This window comes from Spodoptera frugiperda, chromosome 25 (genome assembly GCF_023101765.2).
Source record: "Spodoptera frugiperda isolate SF20-4 chromosome 25, AGI-APGP_CSIRO_Sfru_2.0, whole genome shotgun sequence".
Lineage (NCBI taxonomy): Eukaryota > Metazoa > Arthropoda > Insecta > Lepidoptera > Noctuidae > Spodoptera > Spodoptera frugiperda.
This window is the reverse complement of record NC_064236.1, coordinates 5198078-5218035: the sequence shown is the minus strand read 5'-3', so window position 1 is coordinate 5218035 and position 19958 is coordinate 5198078. Positions and strand designations below refer to the sequence as shown.

The 19958-nt window shown below is 36.3% G+C and overlaps 2 protein-coding genes across 8 annotated transcripts in view; both read right to left on the bottom strand.

Annotated features, from left to right (window-relative positions):
* Nucleotides 1–19958, bottom strand: part of LOC118262293 (neurocalcin homolog) — a 103277-nt gene that overhangs the window by 35812 nt on the left and 47507 nt on the right. The window lies entirely within an intron of this gene.
* Nucleotides 1–19958, bottom strand: part of LOC118262318 (neuronal calcium sensor 2) — a 92231-nt gene that overhangs the window by 25121 nt on the left and 47152 nt on the right. Inside the window, exon 1 of one of the 3 annotated variants that reach the window (XM_035573569.2) lies at nt 14122–14653. The exons of 1 other annotated variant lie outside the window; for it this stretch is intronic. The gene's annotated coding sequence lies outside the window, so the exon portion shown is untranslated. Of the gene's footprint in view, nt 1–11902; nt 12027–14121; nt 14654–19958 lie in introns of those variants that run through there. One more of the 3 variants, XM_035573595.2, reaches the window with a different exon arrangement.

Sequence of the window (19958 nt, the reverse complement as noted above, 5' to 3'; positions counted from 1 at the left end):
CCTATTAACGTGTTCGAAATGGGATTTCAACAGCAGTTCAAGCATGCATGTATCTGATATTCCGGTGGTGGATAACCTAATTACTAAGACAATGGAATGTCGCAGTACGGATGGGGACACAGGACTATTAATTGTTATCTAATTGGTATTATGCCCTATCTCAACATGTACATAATATCTAGATGATACAATCATGTTATGTCGGCGAGACAACTAGCATTGTTCGTCCTTGATGATACATTTATTTTTACAGACTGACTGGGCTATTCACGAGGTCGCTAAGTTATACGATTAGTAACATTACATAATAAAAGCGTCGAAATAATGCTATAAAACACAAATTTCTTATTCTCGTAATTTTCCTTTGTGAAATAAAAGCATAGAACGGATAAAAAATAATTTATCATAGTATAATGTTATGTAAGATCATTACAACCTGGATAACTTTTTAATAAAACGATAATTTATAAAACGACAACAGTCCGTTTTTCGGTTTCAGTCCGGTTCTTGTAATCGATTTACGGCGATATCTTTTTAATCTTTTGATCCGCGCCGATAGAATTTCGTGTTGTAATCGGCGGCGGAATTTTCTTGTAACTTTATTAATCGGTTAATATCGACTAGCTAGAGGAATAAAAATTGGAAACGCCAATTTATACCATCCCTGCTAATATTATTCAGATGAAAGTGAGTTTGTTTGATCTTCTTTTTATGGTATATTTTTGCGTCTACGGAAAAGCTAGTAAGTAGGTACATTATAATATAAATCTTAACACACGATATGAGTAACGTCAACGAATTATAACTGAACCCTACGTGCGTACCTAAAGAAATAATCTGAATATCTAGCTAAAGCGAAACCTGAATAAAACACTTTATTATTCAAGATTTAAGTATGAATTTCTAATATTATTTTAAATAGGAAAAGTACATTACATGCACATCAAAATAACAATTGTAAATTACGACTTTGCTTTACAAAAACATTATAATCTACGAATCTAAATGTACCTATGTCCTAAATCTGTCGATCAAATAAACATATGCGGGATAAGTATAAATTTTGTCACGTTGAGCACCAATGGTGCAAACATTATGCGTTTTATTCCGTAGATAATATCTTAAATTCAATGAAGTAGTAAGAAAGCTGCGAAAGAAATCTTATTGAAGACCCCGGAGAGAAGATCGTGATTTTATTAAATTCAAAAAAGGTTAACAGTGTTGAGATATTTTAGTGAAACGCCTGGCATTCTGCTGGCTCTTAAATCTCATTTGCACTGATTTTGTTATCTGTCGACAGCGCAACAAAATAGTAAAAATATTCGTAAATCTATTTTGCTTGTCATTAAATTCTACTTACTGCATAAGCTTCTTAGTATATTGTCTACTTTTAGTGGTATCTTCGTATTTGTAACTCCCATATAACGACGCACATTCAAAGAAACGCTGCCGAGCCAGTAACAAGGGTTGAGCTATTCTTACGGACTTCTAAGACTTATGTAGGTGGCGTTATTATTATACCTACAAAACGAAGCCATTTCCATGTCTCAAACGAAACGCTTCTATAGAAATAAGTATAAATAAATGTTCCTAATTTAATTTATTTATTATTTTTATCTGAGATCTGAGGATAAAAAAACTATAAGGAAAGACTTATTAATATTAGTCAAATACTATTTATTAATAAAGGATTAAATACACCATTGATATGGTTTCAGCTTTCCTGAAAGTACGCCGCCTTCGAACAAATTAAAATGTTCCCTATTGTTCAACCGTATAAGTTACCGACGCAAAGTTCATTTTGAAATAAAATGGGTACGGGAAAACAATTTACTTAAAACTTCGTTTACTTTTTATACAAAACAAGTGTTGTAACTGTTATGAGAATCGTCATTATTTCTTGGTTGATGTAACTTCCAACATAAGTTACGGTGTTATGAATTCTTTACATTTCTACAAACACAAAGTATGTGCTTGACTTTGCGACACAAATTTGGAATTCCGACCTCTTACAAAGGGCGTATGAAGGGATTAAACACAGCTTACTGTCAATGTTTTATTTCTTGCAGGAAATGTAAATCGATTAAAGCTTGCGTACACGGGGGGATGATGGGGTTCCTAACTGCAGGCTTTGTAATGCTAATGTGGTTCCCAGGCAGTTCGAGGTTTTGCGTAAAATGTATAATGGAAAAATAATGGCGAAATTTGACGAGACTCAAAGATTCCTAGAGCTTTTTGTTGTAGGTACCTATTCCTACGTTTATCAGTTATAAAAAATGTTACAATATAATATTTTAAGTAAACTGAATATTATACCCTTGAGTACTGTAACAATTATAACTTTAATGACTTCTGATGTCTTTTGATGGTACAGTGACGGTCGTAGAGCACACTAACAATCTGAATATGTAAATAATGAAATCGGCGTGCAGTGGCGTAATGATTACTGTGATTAGTGAGGCATTACGCCTCGTCGCTGTAAATACTATGTCGTACATACTGAATAGCTATACAGATACAGTCCACAGACTGTTTGAGGACACTGACACACTTGCTCGTAATTACGTGATTTGTGTTAACAGAAATCCACAATCGTTGTGAGTGCTTGGGTAAAGGCACACAACATTGAACCTAAAATAAAGCCACTTTTAGTAAGTGGTTTATATTAGATTGTGAATAAAATACTTGTGTAACAAATAGTATTACATTTACTGGAGAAGCTTGAGCTAAAGCAAAATAATACGTCTAATATGTAGTCTGAGCAGATAATACAATATTTGAGGTTGTTTTTGTGAGGGCTCACTCGGACGTAAATAACGAAATGTAGCGTGCGCGGCGAAGCGATGGTGCATCGTCTGGTCGTGGGAAGCACAGATCGACGGCAAGACGCGAGCAGCGTAAGCGTCATAATAATATCTTCTACTTCTGTTTCTATGCTAGAATTTATTGTAGTGAGAAAATGCATCGACGTCCGGGACAATGGGAACAAAGGTAAGCTCAGTAGGTAACTTCAAAATACTATAGTTTTAATTAAACAACAACTCTTGTTAAGTTATAATATTCACCAAAACCAACATTTCAAGACCAGTTTGTTGAGAATAACAATTCAGGCATCATAACGAGCAGCGAAGTTACAAAAAGCATTACAAGTTCCAGCAGTATAAGCACAAGAGGATTCCAAATGAAACTGTTTCTGAATACAACGAATTTCCACAGAATCAACGCTCTTGTTGTGAATATCTCAGTGCATCTCACGATTCTTGGAAATGATTAACAATAGGTACCTATGCAAAATACATTCCCAGAGAATAGATTTAGAGAAATGTAATACGAACAAATACTGTGGTAGCAGAAGATAGAATAAGAGGCTTTCCAGGCATTAAGTACATAAGGATCTTCAATTTTAAAACAGTTGTCCAGAACAAAACCAATCTATTAAAAGCGACACAATGGAATCGGTACTTAAGCTCTTGCTTTGTCGTACGTGCCTGTAAACGTTTTCTCTTTAGATGCACCTTTGAGACCCGCAAGCCTTCTTACGAAGAAAAGTATTTTTCTTTCGCATCTTTAAAGTATTAAGCGGCGTCTCTTAGATAATTGCTCTTTACGGAAAGCAATATTGTAGGAAACAGAATGTATCTTATATTAAACGCTATATCGTTTAATTGAATTTATAAACATCAGGCAATATATTGCACTTGTGTGTATTGCAATTTACGATATGAAATATTGCACTACGAAGTACATTAAACATTTTCATAGATAAACAGTAAAATGTACCGTAGTCTGCCGTGTTTCTAATTATTTCGGGCCAGCAAAGCGTGTGGGTTACCTTCATACGGTAGCATCTAATGATTTAAATTAATGGTTACGTCGTATAATCCACTGCCTTCGTGTTGTGCAGGAATAATGAGTTGTTATTCACAGCCAGGTTGAAATGCAGGCAGCATTGGAATATTCCGATTTGATTTGTTGCGAGCCTGATTGATTTCCAAAGGGAAGTTCGGTCTGCCGGTCCGCCAATTAACAAGTACACAAGAGGCTGCAGTGTTCTCGAAGCGGGGATTTGTAGCAAATATTGAGATTTTATCCACTTCCACGTTTTATGCATTCGATTTTTTAAGTCAGGGTGAAGAGTAAAACGTTTTATTGCCAAACAATATGCAGCACGCGGATGCGCTTCAAATAAAACGTTAGCATACTCAAACTCACTTTTATTTTCTATGCAAAACTACGACCGACGATGGACTCGCGAAGGTATTTTGAATTGGATTATGAACTCGGTTCGCCTGTTGATATTTTTAGATTGTAAAGCTAGTTTACCTTTTCAATTTATCCTTTGTGAATGTTTCTGATTGCATGTGGTAACAATGCAATAACTCCGACCGTTTGTAACAAACGTACCGATTCAAAAGTTGCTTAGTTAGAATGATTTTCGCGACAAATAAACAGGATTGTTTTTAGTCTACCCATTTTGTAGGTTTTAACACGAGCAGGTAAAATTCATTTACCCGGGTGTAATTCCCATTTTATCTTAGTTTCAACTGCTGCTATTGCACTACTTGCAGCACTTTGTTCTGATTAGAGGTAAGTGTGTGTGCTACACTCCAAGTGTTCAATTTAAGTTATAAATGAGACAAAATTGTTCTGTTTCAAGAAATTCTGTTCTCAATGTTTAAAAAATTCTTTCTAACTAGTAATAGATAAGTGGGATGTGTGACAGCAGTATAGAATATATTAGTCAACCACCTCCCACGGGGGTCGTAAAAGCCTGAAGATTTAATAAACGAAAATCTAAACCATTAGTTAAGCTATAATTTCCTAACGCTTGGTAGATCCAAGCATAGATGTTATTGCAAAACCCTTAAATACAGATGGTTTACAGTACAGCAGTGGACAGGGTTTTGACGAACAAAAGACAAGTTTCGATCCACCATCAATATTTTTAAAAATTTAAAACAAAATTGAAATTTTTACACTTGTTTGTGGAATTAATTTGGAGGCTGTCAGTCGAGTTGCCACAGCTGTTGCCAGGGAAAACATCGGAGGCAGTCGGCTGACTCTTTGCATTGTTTCCGTTAGTTTTCAGTTGAAATACAATGCCGTAAGCGAAAATGCCAATTAAAACTGCGGCTTTTTTTAGAGCAAGTTCATCAACTCGATTGGCACTTGATATTCCAGTACCAGATTGAATGGCATCTGCCAGAAAGTTGGAGATACAGAAAATGAACAATCCGAATCGAATTGATTATATTACTATACCAACGATACAGGTAACTTAATAAACATAAGGTAGCTATCTGCTTTTAAGGATATGACAACTTTTGGACTTACCTACACAGTAAGTAATGTCAACACATTTCGGAGTCAGCTACACAGGCATTCTTAAAAGCCGTGTCCATGTGTATTTTGAAATTCGGATTAGGTACTTACCAGTTCTTGGAAAAATACTGACCTTGTATCAGACTTAGATGTTTGTACTGTTACTACCAGATAACTAGTTTTATTTTAAAATCGTTTAGTAATTATGAAACTTCGAATTCTAAGTATAGCAGATTGAATATCTATGCCTAGGTGACCACATAGATGCATAAAACGTTTTCACGGCTTATTTTTATCACACAGAAAACTATTGCGTCGTAAATCTGGCATTTCCTTACTATCAAAGTTTATCACCTGATTGACGTCCAAATATTTGTAGGTAGATGCCAAAAAGTTACGTTGCGGTGTTAGTACCAATATTCTGATTTAAAAGCTTTGATTTATGGCCTGAAAGCAAATAATAAAATAGCCCCTGCCTTGCTGACGGTAAGCAATTACCATTTAACTGTATATCCGCACCCAATACTAGTCACACTGCGCAAAGTACACCGGGAAATGATTCATTTTCTTAGCTGCAAGAGCCGTTTCAAATATTTTTTAGAGACATAAAAGGCTCACAGAATACTGTCTCTGGATTTATCGCGTATTACTTATGCAAACAATAAGTTACAAAGAGGTTGGCACTAAAGGAAAAAACTAACAAAGTTAATATACTCTGTAGGTACATACAACAAAGCAAGAGGCGAATAGAGTGCCAGTTAGCCGACACTTCCTACGTTTTCTAGTTAAGAAAATATCCATTTTATGGCCATCCCCGTACCCCATTTTCTTCTACTATCACAAACACAATAGACGCAAAGTGAACCAGCGGAATAAGGAATCGGTTACACGAATGAAATATGACGAACATAAACCTGCTTCAGAGACATTGCGTATTCGTCTGAATCATTGAAAATGGTTTTCTGCGAGAGAAAATATTGTTCTCATAATAAGAGATGCTCTTAGACTCATTACGGCCCTTGGGGGTAATATTGTGTGAACCCATAACATTTTTCTAGAGCCGTAAGCCCGTAGTGCAGTAAAAAAATCTAACTTAAGACGCAACATTTTAGTGTCGTCTAGAGGCACGTTTCATGAGAACCGCTGTAGGTATTCTTGTAGCAACTTAATACAAATCTACAAGAACATTGAGTTTAGTTTGACCAATGTTTTGTATTGTTACTTTAACGAAATACAAGAGGGACTAGCTACTGTAATATCAAGGACGTCGTCAGACAGAGATGTCGGACCTTGATATGGCAAATGAAAACGATTTGTGTAACGGCAGTGTCAGCAGATGAAAGATAGAAGGTTGGCTGGTACCCCTGGCACGTAATTACCATCCATCCGAGGTCTGAAATATGTATTTTTAACTGCAAAATAAAACCATATTTCGTATTTACTTTTAAAGATGCATGTAATGCACGAGTAGAAGCGAACGATGATTCAACATAATCAAAACTTTTGACAGCTTTGAAGAAGGTACGTTACGCTTGTAAGGGGTTTTAAAAGTTTGCCGTAAGTGTACCGTACCTAAACTGTTTGGATAAGTTGCAAATTGGGAGCTGGTGCATATACGTGTCTCTTTTCCAGGACGGAGTTTGGTTGGCGCTTTATTGTAAATCAATATTCACAATAAAGTGACAAACAAATCTTTACTCCCCGTCGTGTCGTGCTAATTACATTTTAAAATCTAATATTTGATTGATAAACGGTTTTTCGTTTAATTCTGATAATGTAAATTCAATTCAATTTCATATCGTATTCAAATTAAAATATATGACTTCCATTGATCAGAACCAGACTAGACTCGTATCTCAGGGATCAGCGATAGAGATATACATACATTTAATACTCATGATTCATGATATTCTGGATTTGACTAATATCTGACATTTCAATCAATGCATACAAAGCAGATCGTATTACATCATAATAATATCTGTACCTGGTTCTGTGGGACTTATTTGCTTAATCGAAAGGGTTATCAAATGCGACGGTACATTAGTGAATTATTTATTAAAGTTTAATCATACAGATAATTGGGGAAAAGACATTACGGTTCATAATAATACACCTCTGAATTTAATTGCCCCGTAATTGAGTGTCACCTGCGTCATTACGGCGGGAATACAGAGTATACTCGAATGCAATAAAGCTTGACAAACAAAAAGGTCATGCAAAACGTAACGTCAAGCAAAATAACAGATGGCACGGTCAGCCAAAACACGAAAAGTAAAACCCTGATTCAAAACACAACTCAAAAAAGAAAGTGTTTTATGAGTTTATATTCCGTGTAAAGAAATTACGCTTATTGGCTGAAATGAAAATAGCTTTTTTACAAAAAAACTTGGAATGAAAAGAGAAAAAGATACAACAAAAGTTGCGCGCGCCGTAGTACGCCACACTGGCTGCATTCTACATTGCCGCGAGCTTTAGATTCTTCTCGTAAAACCTGATTTTATATTTTTAGTAAAATGGAAGCGGTTCCGTGCTGTCCTTCAAAATAACAAACACTGTTTCTAACAGAAACAGAAGTTACAAATGAGTTTTTCATGTCGAGCCACTACTTATCTTTAATTTAATAACGAATGGTACGACGATAATTTATTAAATTGAGACCAATCAGGAGTATATGTCACTAGTCTACAATTAAAGATACCCATCACTTTACGGCGGTACAGTAATTGTAACAAAAGGTATTTGAATGAGTTTTTCAACGAGAAGCTAAAATTAATTTGCCTTGGGTCTTGTTTCATGGCTTTTACGCTGGCTGTTTATGACATTATTAGAATTTGAAAAGGCTGTGCCTTGAAGGCCTTCTGAAGTAACATTTTTTTTGTTTTGGCATTAATTTAATCTCTCTTGCACCTCAGGGAAAGGTACTAAGAATACCGTTCTTACGTAAAGTGGAATCTTAAGGGTAAGTGAAACTGAATGAAAAATAATCAAACCTTTCTGGAATGATAAATTGGACCGTTAAAATAAAGTGAAGTAATCTCTGCTCAATGGCGAAATCGTTCAATAAATACCGTCTGTTTGCTAAGCGCTTATTGATATCTGTCTCGGAGGTTCCCGAATGTTCGTTTATGAACTTTAAAAATTCTATTAAAACGTTTGAATGCACAGCAATTATAATGCAGTGGTGTGACGTCATGTTCGTACAGACATTATGACGAATGTATTCGACTTCGTGACTGAATTAACACAAGGGGTGTATGGTGTAAAGTACTGGTGTTCATATATTTATATGTACACTCCATGCTAATGGCAGATAATTTTGATGTATCGATTGAAGAAAGTGATGTTATAACATTACTTTAGTTGAAAGTTATCATTTCTTTGTTATTAGGTATTATTGATAGGATTTTTTGTCTATTTCATACTTAATATAATTTTTTCAAGCACGCTAGGTACATATAGCTTCAGGATATTTTTAGTATATATTCATTGGATAATTCAACATTCTATAGAATCGTATATAAAAACGCATTTTCATTTAGACTTAACAATTTAGTAAATTAAACAATCAAGCAGGTACTGTCAGGATAGTACTAGGAACATTAAGTTCAGTTGTTAATCTACTGTATAATGTGTCTTTGTACTTGCAGTACATTCTTAGTAAATATATGTAATTGTTATACATCTCCCAATATAAACCTGAGTATCGTAACGTAATATGTTAGATATTGATAACCGATGTGACGGTAGCTCAAGAGACGTCATTGTTCTATACATGACAGATACCTACGCAGTCGGTACAATATCATTTGTAGCTGATAGTCACTGTGATTGTAATTAATATGTATTCATTTCTGCAATCGCGTCATTGCTGTATAATATACTGTGGTTATGTTTATAGTTACTAAGTCCCTGTGTATGTGTAAAAGCTTCAATTTATATAGAAGTTATATGTTAATGATATTTTGTATGGAAATGTAATAAATCGACCATATTCCGTAGATTTTCCGGAGCTGCGGTCTGCCTAGCGGGTTACCGGGGCTCCGGCTTGAAAAGTAGGAGTAGAAACGGGGTGGTTTTTAGTTATTAAGAGTTTGACACTTCCTGTCCCCTCGCCCAAGGCGGGAGAAACCATAAGATAACTTCCCTCCTCAAAAAAAAATCCATGATTTTGTCTTGATATCGTTTATTAATTTCAGTCGTTTATCATTAGAAAAACGCTTTTTAAACAAGAACTGAATTGAGAATTGTTGTAATCAATTTAAGGGTCTTATCAATAAATAGGCTACGACAGTTCCTATAATAAATTAAACGTTTACTTAGTAATGATTTTCCTTTAATAAGCAACAAAGTATCTTCAATCACGTTGCTTAGTTTATTTCCTTAACAAGACAAACCTTTTAGCGTTTTATACGTCTCTCTTCTATTAATCTAAGCGATTTCAATTGAGCGGAACCGGTAATTACGCTAATTACCTTTGATATTTAACGTTGGCTGAGTTATTACTATCTATCTCTTTCCAATCAAAGATACTGATGCTGTAATATAGCTCTTACAGAGTTGCCTTTAATTAAATCAAAGTAAAACATGAGTTAACGGTTAAAAGTTTGTTTTAAAAATGGTTATCAATTTCTCTTGGTCATCGGATCATACGTGAATGATTACATCAATTAAGTAAAAGAGATAATGTTGGAAAATTCGTCAGAGATATATGGCCGGTCCTCGCCGGAGCGGGCTAATGGTACGCAGAAGAAGAAAAGAGAACAAAACATAATTATGCCACACTAGCGACGACGTCTGTCAAAAGTTCACCGGGAAGTTAGGAATTAACACTCGTGTGAAGCAGGGGCGGGATATTCTGTATATTTATTAGTTTAATTTTATTGACACAATGGACGGATGTAGGGTTATTGGAAGTATTTACTTATACGAAGGATTCTAGTGACAACTGGCAACGCCGCGTTTGTGGGGTTAGAGAATAGACGACAATATGACTACTGTATTATTGTGTAATAATATGATATCGAATTGATGTGACAGCTTGGGGAAATGTCACCTCGTTGAAGACATCCTCATGAAAGTCGGAAGGTCAAGTATACCAATACTCTTGAATGATCGATCAGTTTTTACAAACAGACATATGGATGCAATAAAAGCTAAACAAATATGAAATAATTATTATAGTAAGTCATGTCATAACAACTGACTTCGACACATTTAACAGAGACCACGATCTCAAACACGCATAAGAATATGACAAAACTCTTCTTAGAGAAGTACCCAGTTACAGACAATAAAGCAAATATCTGTGCACCCGTTCTGAAACTCCAATGGCAACAAAGAATGAAACCCACATGTTACCAGTTCAAACTAAAAACGCACACAAAAACTTTGTTTAAATAAAACTGAAACTAAATGTTATGTCCTGGCAAACCTGCAATATTGTGTCAGTCATTGGACAAACGTATGCTGTGTATGTGTCCCGAGTATATTTGTATAACAAAAGCGTCGAATTGCATGTCGCACTTGAGCAATTAGTGTTCCGCGATATATTTAATCGAGCTTTTAAGTGTTCTTATCTGTAAATCATATTCATAATCATATCAGATTTTTATGTATCTTGATATGAATAAGCGCGAATTATTGTTCAGTTTATTCAGGTACTGTTCGGATTATTCTGGATTTTAATCAATGGATATCTTGACTTCTCTAAATAAATATCTAGTTTTTTAAAAGAAAATAGAAAGCTTTAGTCGTAAAAGCCACTTAAATTGCATCCCACAACTAAATATATCTCTGCAATTGTGGTTACGGACATTTCAGACGTCTCTGTCTGATCGCCTTTTAGAAAGAAGACGCGAGGTCTCCGGGGATAGCTCTTAATAATATATCCAGTGGCCAGTCACATCTATTTTCGTCCAAAAACACCCGTTACGTAGAACACACCGAATAAGGAAAGTTAAGTGGAAAACGAAGAATTGTCTTTGCGGCTTGAAATGTACCTTTAGCAGGTTTAAGTTTTAATTAAAGAAATTATACAAAAGCTCTCAGCGTGGGGATGTTTTAAGTTAATTACTGTAACATACATCAGTCGAGTAAGTACGGAGGCTACATCACCCGAGATTCAAATTCGCTATATTATGTATTGAGTTAGACGGAACGTAGGCATCGTCAGGTAGGCTCAGATAGAGGAGTATCGGATGCCGCTGCATCTCGGATATGTTAGTCTAATGGACACATTTATTATGTATGTATTTCGAAGCTAAATGGAGAAACCAGATCGATTGATTGAGATGGCTATAGTGGGAAGGTACAAAGCAAGTAATCTTAGCTTTAAGAAAGTTCGGGGTCTAATAATCTGTAATTTCTTAAAAATATTGAAGAACTTTCTAGCGTAAGTGCAGACAGAGAATTTACTTTTTGGGGGCACATTAATGTGCCAAGTATACTGTCCCCTTATTAGGGTACCTACCTAAATATATATCACCGTATCAACATAAAATTGGAGTAAGAAAAATTGTGACTTAAGAAATATTTTTTTTTAACCGTGTCGCGTTTACAAACAAACAAGTTCACTTACCTACACATGAAACCCAGACCAGAAACAACTATTTGTGAATCACACAGTTTCAACGTGCGCTAATCGAACCCGCCGTAATGTGTTAACGTGTTTTCAACACGAAATATGACATTGATATAATTTTACCAGTACGGGTCCCAGTCCCACTTTGAGGAAAAAATGTTTCCAATTTTATTATTGGTATCTAAAACAGCGACACGTATAAAACTGGTCAAACAACAAAGGCAGTATAATCTGCAGCGTGCAAACCGGTGTTTGTTTCCATCGCAGTCAGGCTTGGTCGCCTCTTGATACAACCTGTTTTTATTTTGATGCCTGCATACTATTGTTGAATGGATGCAACAATCAACAGATGCTAAGACCTGTTACAACGCTTACGTATTCCACCTGTTTGTAGCAAGTACCTGTTTCTTAACTCCTCCTTCTATGATAAGTATTGAATATTCGCGGAAAGTTTTTAGTCTGATAGTGATAATATCAGTTTTGCGTAAAAAGAGAGGCAGGGGTGAAGTGTTTTGTGTATTGCGACTAAAAATATACGGCTAACAATAGCCTAAATATGTATGTATGCTTTGCGATTGTTATGCTTATAATGTATACCTATATAGCTATGTATAATACACATAAGTGTCTTGACGAGGTGCACATGGCCTGTGATAACCTCTTCCAAGAAATGATATGATGATATGTATTACATTTACATACTGTTATACTATGTTTTGTTGTGACTGCTCAGTTTTTTGTTTATAATAATCATTGTGTCAACAATATGTACTTTGTTACAACCATCTGCAGCGACTTATGTAGTTAAAGGTGTATGTAATAAACAAACGAATATGTCTATATTTGCCCAGTTTTTTAGATAGTAACAATCTTGAATAGAGAACTAAACAGCCCGCCAGTGCCACTATCTCTAGCAAGATAGCTTTATGTTTGTAAACACAACCACGATGCAGTGGATATTCTTAGTAATTGATAATGACTTTGATGTAATTGTCACATACAAATAGTGATGGGAATGTCCACAAATACTTGATTCAGATTCAGATAATCTTAAACTAGGGTATAGTTTAAGATTATTGTCGCTAGTCGTAATGATTTCTAAGTATAATGACGCATGCGGTACTGTATACAGATTATCGTAGTAGCTAAGAGGTTAGCAGAAACATAGTTTACTTTATTATTTGTCAGTAAACATGTTAAATAGGTATAATAAGACTGTACATATTGAATAAAGGAACAAATCTATAGGCAGAGGTAGAAAAGTGTTAATTGGAGCATCACGAAGAGAAGATAAATTTTGAATGGGTAGATAGCTATATTTAAATAAGTAGATACACATAATTACAGCTATAATAAACACGTCAGCGTTATCTACGCACGGCTTAACGTTAACCGTATGATCACAATTTGATGCGTCAAGAATGCTGCAAAGTTTCTTCATAGTTTTTATCCGGCGGGTTCACTATTTTTTCCTTTTGTCGCCCTCACTTCACAATGTCGCTAAACAGCCTCTGCGGCTAAAGAGGCTCCGTGTACTCTTAAAGAGCGACTTCAGTATAGGTAGGCACTCAATTTGTGTGTCGTGCCATTCAACACGTAAGGCTCGATTAAAATAAAAGAAGCCACTCCAGTTAGACAGGAAAATAACATCTTTTAAGATTATTTCGAGAAACCTTCTACCTATTACTGAATTTAAGAATTCCATTGTACAGATGTATGACAAATAAACTTAAAAGACATGCGCAGTATGAATAAGAAATGTATCACGTGTATATAAAGCCCTTTCAAATATTTTCCGAGTATTTTTAGCGTAATATTTCATAAACGGTGCGAAAGGCTTTCCGTTTGAACAAAAATACGATCGAATTTGTTCAGTTGAGTCGAGATGGATGGATAGCGTTTAACAAACTGCTCGCTCTGTTAATACCTATGTACCGCTGATTCCCTGTGGTTTACGATTTTACAATCTAACTTTAGAATATAAACCAGATGGCCGGCTAAAACACTCAATAGAAATATTTGAACACACTTTAAACAGATTATATACGAAGGACGATAGAACAGAACCACAAAATTATAAAATTAGGTAAAGAAACATATAAAAACCGCAAAGAAGTGAAGGTTTAGTTTTAAACTTTTTAAACATTCGCTCCCACAGTCAAAATAAAATGCAATAATAAAGTAAGATCATGTTGAACAGCAAAAACTCGACTTACCTAAAGTTTCGCTGATCTGGGATTGATGAAATACGTCGACGAAGCCTAGTGCGGCTCGAAGATGCGCTCGCGGATGCGTGTGTCGCGTTAACAATTAGCTCCGGTGAGCATGATCGCGCGGATGAAATAAATATACACTGCGCGTAAACAGTGCAGCAAGGCCGGCGCCGACGGCGACCACTGGGCGAATATCCCGAGAGAACGTCGCGTCGTGCACGAGCGGGCACACGAAACGTTCAGATCGATACCGGCGCTGCCGCGCGCTCCCTTTCCAGCTCCCAACTAACCACGGCGGGACCAGCGCACGGTACAGCACTGTCAGCAACACGGCCGCTGCGATATCTATTGGAACGCTCGTATCACCCACAATCCCGACTGTCGCGATGTACAGATACAGTGTACGCTATTTTGCACCGAATATCATTTTAAATCATGACGTAGTGGGGACGCAATAGAATCGTGCTGAGCATGCGCAATAAGAGGTAGGCGCGGCGTCGCGATATGAAGCGACGAAGGCGGTGGAGGCAATGGTGGCGTCGACGGGCGGTGTGGAACAAAGAGAAGCCACGTCACGGCGCTCTACCGGTGCTGGATGAGGGTCGCACGGAGCGCAAGCCGGCGAGCGCGGGCCTTACGCGCGACCTCACGGCGCGCGGCCCGCACGCAACACCATCGATCATAGGCACGCATAGCCTGCGACCTCCACACCACATTGCTAACCAACCTACTTTGCATATCGATTTCCGCTGCTCTTTACATCACTCCAATCACCAGAAATCTTGACAAAGCCTTTAAGACAACTACAAACTACCCTCTCACCCTCACACACTTGTTCGCCAACTTTACGTCCAACTTCAAACTTTAAAATCGGAAGCAGTTCCAATAACTTCAGGGATAAAGTAGAACAGATAGTCTTTAAAAGTTATAGTACTTAAGGGACATGCCATTCCACAATATTTTTATTAACATGAGTTCAAAACTAGGGACACCAAAATAAATAGCAGTTTTGAACAGGTAGTTGTGAGAAAACCGGAGGGGAGTTTCACAAACGGCCATTGATCAATCTATTCCGCAAGGATTAATGCGGCGCGGCGGTGGGATCGCACAATTAATGCATCGACCAAAATATTTATTTGTTTGTGGATTAGCATCGAAACATTTTATGAAATACACACCTACACATTTTATTCAATTTTATTGTTATTTTATTATAAGCTTTTATTTAGTTTCACCTGTCCCATAATCTGTTTTCTTTGTAATCAAATATTGTTATTTAATTTGATTCACTGTTTTCCGATTAAATGGAGCTAAAAATGCGACGATGCGACGCATCCTCATCGAGTTTAATCTATGATACTATAATCTGGTAACCAGGGTCTGGGCATGGGGCTGAAAGGTTATAAGTACTCCAGGGCTCCATGCAAGCTTAACCAGGTTCTGATGATGGAGGATTCCGTAGATAGCCTTAGGACCTCCGTAAATTAAACGACACGATCCCGTCGAGTCTAGGCTTCTTTGATTCGATCGTTGAAAAAAAAATACTTTTTTTTTTTTTTTCAAATAAAACTATACTAAATGGTACGCTTTTATATTTCTTATTAGAGTTAATGAATTGTTAACTCTTTAGTTAATTTTACTAAGAAATAATAAAGGATGTTTTTAAAAAAGGTATTTTTTTTATTTTATTAGATTTTCAAGGGTCGCACATGCCGCCGTCTTCATAATAAGACGGGTCGGAGCCAATAACCTCGGACACATTTCAATGTCAGTACACATACATGTTGTATATTACAAGGTGTGTATATTTTAGGACAGATAATTTATATCATAACATCTCGGTTGAAATAAAACACGTGAAGGAAAATTTTAAGAATACCTGTACAGTGTACAGCTACGGAACACCCTTTGAAAGTGCTTAGCTTTTAACTTCTTTATTAATTACTCAGTACGGCTTCATAATTGAAAAAATACTTAGCAGGTAAATGGTAACAAAAAGAATTGTTCTATTTTCATTGTATAATTTCGTTCGGGTGACTAAAAATGCTTGGTATTTTGATGGGGAACACGGTGCTTTATATTACGCTATGGTAAAAAGGGGTTGTTCAATTACCCCGCGGTGTGTGTACTTATACCTTTGACAAGTTTAGGGCTACGCTACGGTTGGGATAAATACCTAATTATAATTTTATAGCGACGGAATGTGGAACAAACTCGGTGAATAAAACGTGCTATGGATTATGATATAATGTCGCAGCCGTTTAGTCTTTGAACTGAAAGCCAAGTAGAAACGCCGCCATAACCCATTGTTTTGCTAGTTGGCTTATTAAAATTAGAGGTTTAGAATTCCAAGCGTAATTTGAGTCCGCCATTTTAGTACAATACATATTTATGCCATTGCTGAACAGAGCTAACTTCAGCTTGTTAATTTACAGTATTATTTTTGGTGAAGTAGGTAGGTACCTACTAGCTACATTCCATTAAATATTTTAGAACTTGTTCGAAACCAACAAGTCTAGTTAATGAGTCAGTGTCAACCCCGAACTAGTACAAATACGTGAATATGCTAGAATAAATAATAAAAGACGGCATTCCAATAACTCTCTTAATTCTATTCACTTCATTAAATTCTTGTACAAACTGCGACACACAAAAACCATGTTGCTATGTCCATATATTTCTAATGTATTGAATTAGGTTTGTACGAGTGTTCACTCGAGGGACCGGTACCTCAACCGGTCCACTTGCAGCTCCATAATCTCCGATCAAGTTACTCAGCCCACAAGGCGACGATATTGTGCAAAGTTGTCTCCGGCAAATATCGAAAGCGATTTAGCTGCTTTGAACAGACGACTAGACAATAATCAGAAAGCCGCCGGCTACAAGTAAATAGAGAGCTATATTTATAACTAATATCATTCTGAGTAAGTGACCTATTCCAAAAATGTAATAAGTATTACTTGTACCTACGTACCAACCAGTTTTCAAAGGTTAAAGAATAAAAAAAGTAGGGTACTGAAATAATTTTATTACAAAGGTGCGTCTAAACGGGTAATATTTTTCTGCAATATGTGGCTGTCACGTTGAATGGAAACGAGTTAAAAACAAACACAATGGAATTAATAAAACTCTCCCCACTAGAATAAAACCTAACAGAATCGAAAAAGGTTCCACAGATTCATTTTATTGCTGCCGATATGGAATTTAATGAGACAATTGAAAAACCCGTGTACTCGTCTCGCGGAATTCATAGCAACATCGAGTTGTGCGAGGGAAAATTGCCGGCAGGAAAAATCCGGATTGCTTTTTCAATCCTAGCGTCTAAGTCTCTCGAGCTTCCAACGTGGCTTCACTCTTTTTATAGAGAAAAAGGCGAGGTATTATGAGAGGTAGTGGCGCATTATTTATTGCTTTATTATATTCGATTCTTAATAACGAGTGTTGCCGATACCACGGTGAATTAAATATTTATAGGGAAAAAATATGGTTCTCAAGGCAGCCACATAATACATTCATAAGTGAAAGTGAAAGTAGTAAAACATCAACTTTATATTATTCATATATTTTGCACCATTTTATCATATAAATTATAACACTATATGATCCAGTACGGTAATTAAGTAAAATAGCAGCAATAGCGAAGTAAATATACCTATACAATGTGATAGGGGCGAGACTTCTAACCCGTTAAGGCTGAATACTACATCTAATTTTAACGACAAAAAAAATAATATGGGGGGTTGAACCCCTAATTGAAAATATAGGAAAATAGTGATTTTTTCGGTAAGAATAAAGTACTCAGCCTTAACGGGTTAGAAGTCCCACGCCTATCACATTGTATAATATACTTCCTTTAATGTTTGACGGTTGATACATTCTAATTTAAAACACAACTGAGTAGGTACATAAAAAACGATTATACAGTAATTTTATATAATAAAGGTTATTTCCGATAATATGACACGTGGAAGTGGAAAATTAAATCGACAATCGACTTATAGCTCACGTTGTTTTGTTACAATTGTCATAGAATATCAAGCAATTTTTATTCACAAACGGCAAAATAATAATCATATCTTTCATGACAGGTAACAATGCACATGAGCCAATGCAAGGTTGCACCCCGCTTTGTGAAATATTATCTGTCGCAAATTCGTGCGATTACCGACGGGCTGTCCTAGTTCGCTTTCGCTGCCGAATCATCAGTTTCGGGATAAGGTCAAGTCTACGTACAGAGCGGTTGGGGTGAAGGTTGGGAAACCGCGGCGTATCTTTATCACCAAAACTATCCAACAGTGCAGGTTTTACCTTAATCAACACATCCCCAAACGATACTCTTTTTTCTACAATGTACACAAACTAACTTTACTGGGATAAACGTACGTATTCAAATAAACAGTGCTCATTTTACAAATTAAACGCTAAGTAATCAAACCGCGCTCACTTTGATTTATCCTTATTTATTTATTTTCGTTTTTTGTTTGCACACTGCCCACCAATACGAATTAAAGCCACTAACCAACAAATACCAATAAATGCAGCATCAGGTATCAGCAAATATTACAGCCAATAAATAAATTCTACCTGTTTTCGCTCTGTTGAATTTAAAATATTGAGAGCGTATCAAATATTTCCAGTTTACATTCGTGTTATTTGATTCCACGAATCCTCGATTGTACAGTGTACAGTGAATACAAACATGAACAAATGGGTACAAATATTTTGAAAGTGTTTTTACAATCTAAAGGATATCTGAAAAAACATTCTCTATATAGATTAAATAAAAAAACTGTTCCATCAGGCTTAAAAAATAAAAGCAAAACGAAACAACAACGTGCATCCATCGACGGAAGAACGAAGTTTATTTTGAAACGGCATGTAAAATCCCAAAGCTCTATAGAATAAGTGGAAACGTGTGTTGGCGCAGTGATCACGAATAGACAATAAACCTCATCTGTAGTACTCACAGTCCAGTATCCTCCAAAGTGCATCACAAATGACTTCAACCTCAAACGTAAGGCACTTGCCACGTCCGGCAAAATTCACGACACGACACAGGGACCATTGAAACAACAAAACAGTTATGATACATTCACAACATTTCGGAAAAGATGAAGAAGAGACATAATTATATATTTTATGCAAACGTAATTGAAGTGCAAAACAACAAATGTTGCAACGTTTTTAGCATCTAGTATAATTAAAACAAACGTATAATAGGATAAGTTCTCAACCAACACGGAGTCTGGTTGCAATAATGCGGTGTAAACCATTGGCGCCTACGTTACCCCTCACGCATACAAATTCTGTAGAAAAGGGGTTACTAATTAATGAACCCGTCCGAACCCAACGACATTTAGCCGAGCAAAAGAGAGAGGAAAGTATTAGAGCTTGCACATAAAAACTAGCTGCATTCCATTTTAAATTCTCGGGGTTAATGTGTAACATCCGTCACGTCGGTCGTGCATTTCTGGCGTTAAGTACATAGATAAATCGAACGTCAGGCTTTCACCGCTGCTGCTGTGGACAGACACTTGATTGAGTACCTGCATGTTTACACGCTCGGAAAGCGAATGAAATTATTATGATGCACCCATAAGCACGCTAACGTCAACTTTGTACTTCATGAATTTTTGACAGAGTTTAGGGCGTAAGTTCTACGATCGCGTGACTAACTCGCAAGATTTGCTCAAGAAATCTTTCTTTATAGGCAGACTATTTTCAAGTTGTTTGAAATGGTTTTGTATTTGACCCAACTAATTCATTAAAAAATCTAAGCATTGATATTCTTCTAGATCGATAATATACCATACATTTATGCTTCCTGTATCTAAGAAAAA